The 9,002-nt window shown below is 40.5% G+C and overlaps 1 pseudogene; it reads right to left on the reverse strand.

The window, feature by feature from the left end:
* Positions 1-2,073: 2,073 nt before the first annotated feature.
* On the reverse strand, positions 2,074-2,971 carry LOC115853317 (craniofacial development protein 1 pseudogene; annotated as a pseudogene).
* Positions 2,972-9,002: the final 6,031 nt, after the last annotated feature.

Here is a 9,002-nt window from a genome sequence, read left to right on the forward strand (position 1 = left end):
AGATGGGTAGACTCTCAGGCCACCTAGGACAAACTGCGAGTCATAGAATTTTGTGGATAGGAAGTCTCTGAAGCACATTTATTTTAGCGCCTTCCTGTATTTTATGATCCAGAAGCTGAATGAGGTAAAGCATTTGCCTAAAGCTGAATAGCCATCAATGGCAAAACTAGAACCAGTATTCCTTTTCCTCTCCAAAGAGTTCTTCCATAGCATTTTGCTGCTTATACTAAGAGAGATGGATCTGGGACCTTTAAAAAATAAATGAATAAGAGATAATGCAACTGAAGGAATGAATCTGGGGAAAACACTAGACTTGTTTACAGAGGATGGAAATAATAGTGATGAGATGAGAATATGTTCAAGTGACTCCAAGACTGCCAAATAGGGTGATTCAAAACTGATAGGAAGTAACTCAAATTCCTTAAGTGCAGTCAGAGGATGTGTAACTAAGGGAGGATAAATTAAATTCCTGAAGTGCAACAAGTGTGGGATCCGGGAAGGAAGAGAAGAGAAATTCCCTAAACTGAGATATAGCGCAGAAGGAGCAGAGAATTTATGAAACACCTGTTATCTAATAGTATCCTTCCAAGCCCAAATCCTGCCTGCCTATCTGCCCCTAATAGCTCTTGCCAACTGTCTATCTCCCTGGATGTCATCGGATTGATAAGACAACAGGAAGTAGGAACTAACAGTGTGGTTTAACACAGATAACAGAGCAGCACTGTGTGTACCAGGGCATGGAGGAAGTGTCTTTAGTCAGATTCCTTTACACCCTAAATCCACAAATTCCAGTGTTATCTCTTCCTCTATCCTGGAATTCTGCCTATTTTTCCTATACTTTTCTCTGAGTAAAAGCCCAGTCTTCCTATTCACTCTACTTATACTTCTGGGTAGATAGACTTATATCTACTCAATCAACCAATCTGGAAAACTCGTAGTTACTTGACCCTCCTCTGCCAATATCTAATCAGTTATTAAATCCCAACCAAATTCTTAACATGGACAAGAAGACTTTTTATAGTTTGGTCTCAGCCTACTTTTACAACACTTTCTCCAAATATTTATCCTCATATACCCTATACTCTGGCCACACTGTCCTCTGAAATCTTTACATACAGTAAGTCCCCTACATACAAACCTTCAAGTTGCAAAATTTCAAAGATGCGAACATGCGTTCTCATGTCCAATCACATAAGTTAGTTCACGTGTCTGTCATATATTGTCACATGCGTGCATCCTCCACGAGTGGTTGTGCTTTTGTGTACTTTACTGTACAGTACTGTATAGAGTATAGTATCTTTATTTCAAGCCCAGGATGTCCAGAAACAAGCGTAAAAGCAGCGGTGATGTAGGTGGTACGCCAAGTGATAACGATGGAAACAAAAGTGAAAATAATTGAGATAGTGGAGCGAGGTGAAAAAACAATAAACATCACTCACTCTTATAACATGAATCATTCAACCATCAGTACAATTCTAAAGAACAAGGACAAGATCATGGAACATGTGAAGTCTGCTGTGCCGATGATGTCAATGATAATATCGAAGAAGCGTGGAAAAGTGATGGAGGAGATAGAGAAGCTTCTCAGTGTGCGGATGCAGGATCAACATCAGCGCTGAGTCCTGCTCAGCTCAATGCTGATTCAAGAGAAAGCTTAAAGCCTTTATGAAGACTTGAAGAAGAAATGCGGCGAAGAATCAGAGGGCACATCTTTTAATGCCAGCCATGGCTGGTTTCATCAGTTCAAGGCTAGAGCCAACCGTCACAATGTAAAAGTAAGCGGTGAGGCAGCAAGTGCAGATACAGTAGCTGCCCGGCAATTTCCTGAAATGCTCTGAGAATTTTTCCCCCCCCAATAGGACCAACCTGTACTTTTTTATTTTTATTTTTTAAAAGACAAACTATTAAAAGTAAAATGACTGAAATCACATGAGATCAAGATACAAAGAAATTCAATGTAGAGAAAAAGACTTTGCTGGGAAACAGTCAATGGGAAACACAGGAAACATTTCATAGACGCACAAAAAGCTCACGTTGTAAACAGAATTAGGCTGCTGTAGGTTCCTCATCACATCAGGGTTTCATTTTGCTCAGCCTGAGATCTCACTCGATTTCAAACTGCCTGTGATCCACTCGGTCTAGAAAAGCTTTCCGTTCAGTGAACCCCTCCTTCCCTCGATTGTGGATGGCTAGTTCTTCTCCAATGCCCTCTTCCTCCTTGAAGCTCTCCCAGTCCAGCTCGGCCTTCTCTAGGGTGCTCATCTTCTGCTTCTTGGCTCCTATTTTCCCCAAAAGGCTGCTCATATCCCTTGACCTTTTTAACCCTGACCCGGCAGGAAGTGACGGTAGAGCTGAAGGGACATTATTAGCCTGGGGATTTTTCTTTCGCATTTTGCTTGAAGAAGGATTTGGCTTCTTTAGATGTAGCATCCACTTCCTTAGTCACCCTGACTTCACCAGCAAAATCAAACACCTTGGTGATTTTAACTTTTTCTGTTTCTTTAGGTTTCTCTAGCTCTTCTGCTTTGACCAACAATTTACTTGAACTTGTCTCTTCAGCCTCCTCTCCTCTTTTAACTTGTGTACACGGAGGCACTTTTGATTTTAGTCCTACGTCATTGAGGAAGCTGGCCCATAGTTCATCTTCCTTCTTTTTCCTCGTATCCTCTGACTCAATGCCTTTTTCTTGCTCTGCAGCTACATCTTCCTCCTCACTACTTCTTCCTCCAGATTCCTCACTGGCATCCTTCTCGTCCTTTTCTAATGAGAGGCCACCTTGTTTTCTCTTCCTGGCCAGAATGCTCTGAGCCTTTCTTTTTCTCCCTTTGGTTTTCTGTGTCTTCTCTTCACCATCCACTTCATCTTCCTTCACTAATTCATTTACATCATCTTCACTATACTCTCCACCCGATGACACGTAGTCCTCGTCCTCCTCCGAGGTGGAGAAATCTTCAGAGTCGAATTCCTCCATGTCGCTAAGGCGTGGGGCGGACAGAGCCGCAGCAGCTACCCCCAAAGGCAAAGCTCTAGGGAGAAACCATAGACAGGGATGCGGCAGGGTCGGCGGCAGCTGGGGCAGCCCCCGCAGCGTGCTCTGAGAAATTATTGATGAAGGCGCATATTTACCCGAGCAGATTTTTAATGTAGATGAGGCAGGATTGTACTGGAAGAGGATGTCAGACCAAAGTTACATCAGTAAGGAGGAAAAGTTGATGCCAGGCTATAAAGCAGCAAAGGATAGGCTAACTGTTGTTTGGTGGCAATGTTTCCGGTGATATGAAGCTGAAGCCGCATCTTAGATTATCATTCAGAGAACCCAAGAGCCCTTCAAAACATAGCCAAGGGCTCTCTCCCAGTTGTGTGGAAGAGTAACCCCACCGTCTGGGTTACACAGACCGTTTTCCAGGACTGATTTTTCCACCAATTTATCCAGGAGGTGGAGAAATATTGCTTGGAGAAGGACATCCCATTCAACATTCTCTTGCTGCTCGACAGTGCTCCAGGCCACCCCCATTCACGGACGACTTTCATCCCAACATCAAAGTAGTGTATCTGCCATCAAATACTATGTTGCTTATCCAAATTATGGACCAGGGGGTTATAGCAACTTTCAAGAAATATTATTTACATCACATTTCTTGTCAGGCATCAAAGGTGAGTGATGAATTGGGAACAACCTTGTGACAATTTTGGAAGGACTATAACATCTACAAAGCCATAAAAAAATTGACTTTGCTTGGCATGAGGTTACAGCCATCACCATGAACGGAGTTTGGAAGAAGCTTTGCTTGCAGTTTATTCACGGTTTTCATGGATTTGAGAAGGTGGATGAGGAGTCCAAAGAGGTCTTCAGCAACTTAGTGACCCTCAGTGAGAAACTGGAGCTAGATCTGCAAGAGGACGATTTCACTGAACTCCTTGCTGTGCAACACGAGGAGCTTACTAATGAAGGCCTGATGGAATTGGAGGCCCAGAGAAAGGACGAAGAGAGACAAGAGGAAGAAGAAGTAACTGAAGAACCAAAGAGATTCACAATGCAGGAAATGGCAAGGGGATTGTTTTTATCTGAGGATGCACTGTTAGTTTTTGAGGCACAGGACCCGAACATAAAATGGTACATGAAGGTTGCAGCAGCCATTCAGAATGCAATCCAGTGCTACTGTGTCATCTATGATGAAAAAAAGAGAGCTACTACCCAGACATCACTGGATCATGTTTTCAAGAGGGAAGATAGAATTGAATCCAGCAAGGAACCAGAACCTGTGCCATCAATGTCAGGCGTGAGTGAATTTGCAGCTTGCCCTCCGTCTCCTATTGCTGACGGCCCTTCAGCTCTACCATCTCCCACCTCCTCTCCCTCCTCCAGTCAGTAGCTCTTCTTGCCTGTTCACTCGATGCCAGCCCCTGTATGCCAGCTATTGTGCTGTACTGCTGTACTTTTCAAGGTACTGTACTGTAAGATTAAAAGTGTTTTCATTATTTTGTGAGTTTTTTAATGTATTATTTGTGTGAAAAGTATTAGAAACCTATTATAGTACAATAATATATAGCCAATTGTTTTAGTTGGGTACCTAGGCTAAATTTGTTGGACCCACTAACAAATTGGACTTATGAATGCCCTCTTGGAATGGAACTTGTTCATATGTAGGGGACTTACTGTATTTTCTACATTTTCACATTTTTGTTTGTGTCTGGAGGAGAAAGGGGTAATTTAGTTATTCAATTCTCAATGCTTTGCCAGAATAAAAATTTGGGCTAAAATTATATAATCATACACAATTTTAATATATTATATTATTTTAATATATTTTCACATATATATTATATATAATAAGCAATAAAGTATCCAGCATGTTTAATTATGAAGTCTATATACATATTATAGACATTAGTCATTACTCCACTATACTTATATGAAAATTTAGAGTTAGCAATTTATATGCACATTAAACTCATCAAATGCTAATGACAGCTTAAATAATATTTAATAGGCATGTCTTTGTAATTCTTTTAATAGTAGCAGTGAATATGATTAAGGTAATTAAATATTGCCCCTGGGAAGTGAATGCCTAAAAATCCACGTATGGCGTTTTGAAGACTTTAAGAAATTAATCAGAGATGTTTGGGTAATGCAGCAATTTCTTTGAAGACATATGTTTAGTTAAAGAAATTAAGCAATTCTGTACTTTATAACTTTAGAGTGATGGCTATTCCTTATTTTGTGCCTTCAAAGTCTTTTGCTTATAACTCTAGTATAACATTTACTTTGTTTTGCCTTTTATAATAACTACCAAAATAAGAATGAGTCTCCATTAAGACCACAGGTCTTACAGGGTAAGAGTAAATGTATTTGAAGTAGTAACACAATCATTGTTTAATGAATTCATAAGACATCGTACGTAATTTTATTTATCTCAGGATGTTAGGATATTTCAATCCTTAAATTTTAGTGCTTACATATCTCTCAAATTTACCCCCAATATGCTATCTCCATGGATATTGACATTTAAACATTTTCAATTATTTTCTAGATTATTACAATAACCCGCTAAATAATCTCTCTGCAGTTAGACTTGCCTTTCTTATACTCTCTTCTACACTGCTGCCAAATTGATCTTTCTAAATGTTAATCTGATCAGATCACTCCCTGCTTGTCCCTACTTTATTAGTCAGGACTGTGATGGGAAATCAGTGTCACACACAAATGGGGCAATGGAGAAGATTTAAATGAAGGGACTGTCTTTAAAGATATGAGCAAGGTCAAAGGAATGGTAAAGACCTCGGGACTCTCAACAAGAGAAAGACACTACCACAAGGCATTCTAAAAGGGAAAAGGGAGAGGGCCTTTACCAAAACCAGGCAAGAGATCTGTAGCTACAGGAAATGACCTCCAGATGAGTTTGTGGCCCTAGGTTGAGGAAAGCAGTTATTGCCTCACCCAATTGATTTGGATCAGGTAACCTAGAAGTAGAGCATAAGACAGGTAGTCTTGTGCAAGTGATCTTTGAGGAAGTTCTGAGGTGAAATCTGTAAGGGAGTAAGGAGAGTGAGAAAAGGCAAAAGATGAAATTAAGCAAAAATGTGATTTCAGGAGAGGTTTACGTTCAATCTAATCCCATAGGACACTTCAGAACATAGATTGTAGCTAGAGGTTTTCTTGCCCAGAGAAAGAAGGGCTTCACTTTCTTATCTGTGCATTAGACAGTCACTGGGGACTGTCTGACCCCTGGGAGAGGAGATAGTTTAACTTCTCAGAAATCTTTGGGTGTAACAGCTTCAATCAGCCTAGGGCGATCCTCCAGAGAAATATGCCAGTTTGAGCAGTTACCAGCCAAGACCTGCAGCCGTTGGGGGATGGGTGCACCAGCCCAGTCTAAGCTCTTCCCATCTGTTCTCGGCTTCTTCAGAACTTGGGTTGGTCTAAATTTCTGGAAAAACTTGTAAAAGAAGCATTAGTAGGGTGAATTGCAGCCTTCTTTACTTCAATTGATTTTAAATTAGTAAATGATACTTATCATCTCCTTCTCCTTCTCCTTCTAAATTCCTCTTATTCTCACCTAGAACTTCAGATGGCCTCAGTAGCTTGTTTGGTGAGATGATTCAGAATCTCATCGCTGAGAGGCTTGATACCGTCATTACCATAACTTTACCAGGCAATGATTGCTGTACTTGTTCATTTATAATTAAGTTAGGCATGGACGTACCAAGAAATATCCTGTAGTTAACCTAAGTACAAAACATATTCCTCCATGCTCCTATTAAGTAACAACAACCATATCTCCTTAGGATCATAAGGTTAAAATACCCAAGTGTATACAAGTGTGCCAGTATGGTAACTCCTTTCTTTGTTTGCTGGTCAATTTGAAAAACTCTAAGTTATCAGCTGTCAGCCATGGCTTAAGTTTAGTGAGACTTTTGCAGTGTCTTTGAGTGAAAGCATCCCTCTTCTGGGAAATAGGACCTCTAGGCCCACAGGGTCTTAAGTTGAGCAAACGGAAAACACACATTCTCTCAGTCGGGCCCTGGAGTGACTGTAAAGTGAAGTCACACCTTCCTCCATCACTTGGTTTCTGAACTCATTGAATAATATGGGACATAGCACCATATATGGCCATTGGTTTAGGATAAAGGTACTGCTTTCTGAAGGATAGTGCCCCCATTAAGGAGTATCATCTCCAAACTGATATTGCAGATGTGCCTTAAATGGGCATTTCCATGCTCTGTCAGGTCAGCACCCTCCAAATGATTCAATATATGGTAACATCAGAGGATTTATTTGCCATGTTCCCATCATCATGCTTCTTTTGCCATTAAAAGGATCTCTTGGTCTGAGGAGACAATATTTGGGATCCTATTCTATAGATCACTCTGTGAGCCCTTGCATATTATGCTGACTGAGATACTGCTGTTAAAGATAAAAGGTAAACACGTACTTGGAATATGTGTCACTCTGCTCAAGACAAATTATTGCCCTTGTCAGGATAAGAGGGGCACAGTGTTATCAAATTACCATCAAGTGTCTGCTTGGTTTCATCGAAGTATGGTATCATATCAGGGATTCAGCATTAGAATCTGTTTCTGGATAGGATGGACATTTAGCTGGGGCATTAGCTGGATCAAATTCAGTGAGAAGGGAGCCCATGCTATTCGGTCCAGAGGTAGTCTCCATCTCTGTCATCATGGCTACTCCATTCATGAGTCTATTCAGCAAGCACAGAAGTTGGTTTATAATCTATTGGACCAGTCATCCTCCATACTTGGTTGACATATGGTAAATTCCTCTTATTTTGTGTCCATTCCCATATGTCCAGCCACATTCTACTTCCTTAGACATCCTTGTCCCTAAACTGCCAATTTTGTTCCTTGCATGCCTCCAGCCAATTAACCAAGTCATTCACCACTGCCTATGCATTCCTGTATATCTTTGTTTTGAGTCACATGTCTCTCAACAAAATTGGGTGATGAATAATACTGACCAAAGCCCTCTCTACTGTTCGAATTTTCTCATCACTACTGTCTTTCAAGGCTTCCTCTGAGTGGGCTGTTCTGTAACAGCAGCCCATTTGGGGCCCAAACTAAAACACCAGGCTGAACTATCCATGGACCAAGTCTGGGTTATTTTCTTCTTCTCCTAAGCTGGTCATAAAGAATCATCCCATGAGACCATAGTTGTGAGCTGTGTGAGTGGTATGTTTTGAGACTGTGCTGGGTGACATGGAAGTCTGAGACACTTATTTTTCCAGCTCACTTATGCCCTTTGGAACTGCTTAAGGCTAATCTAAGATGTAACCCTTCCATTTTTATAAATAATTGCTGCCTGGACTGCTAAAGTTTATGACTTGGTGGGTCTGACAGCCGCCAGCAGTGAGCAGTTTTGGTGTCACAGCTACTTGATGTTCCTTGGCCAGATATTTATTCTGCCTGTGATCCTGATTATCAAGGAGAAGTTGGACTACTACTCCACAACAGAGGTAAGGAAAAGTATGTCTGAAATACGGGAGATCCGTTAGGGCATCTCTTAGTATTAGCATGCCTGTGATTAAGGTCAATGGAAAAGCACAACAACATAATCCAGGAAGAACTACCAGATCCTTTGGAAATGAAGGTTTGGGTCACACTGTCACATAAAGAACCATAACCAGCTGAGGTGTTTGCTGAAGGCAGAGGAAATACAGAATGGGTAGTAGAAGAAGTTATTTATAAATACCAGTTATGACCATGTGACTAGCATCAGAAATAATGACTATAACAATCATGAGTATTTCCTCCTAATTTGTTATGAATAAGTCTTGTGTGTATTTATACATATATTAAGCAAATAGCCTTGTTTTCTTTCCTCTCATATTTCCTTACCATATAACATAAGATTTATTGACTTCCTATCAGCATTTAAGTATTGTTAATTTTAAATCATAGTATTTAAGTTATGGGATAGCTGGAGAAGAGTAAACATCACTCAAGGATTTTACTTCCTCCTCTGGAGAAAAGATTAGTGTATTTTC

This window comes from Globicephala melas, chromosome 4 (genome assembly GCF_963455315.2).
Source record: "Globicephala melas chromosome 4, mGloMel1.2, whole genome shotgun sequence".
Taxonomy (NCBI): domain Eukaryota; kingdom Metazoa; phylum Chordata; class Mammalia; order Artiodactyla; family Delphinidae; genus Globicephala; species Globicephala melas.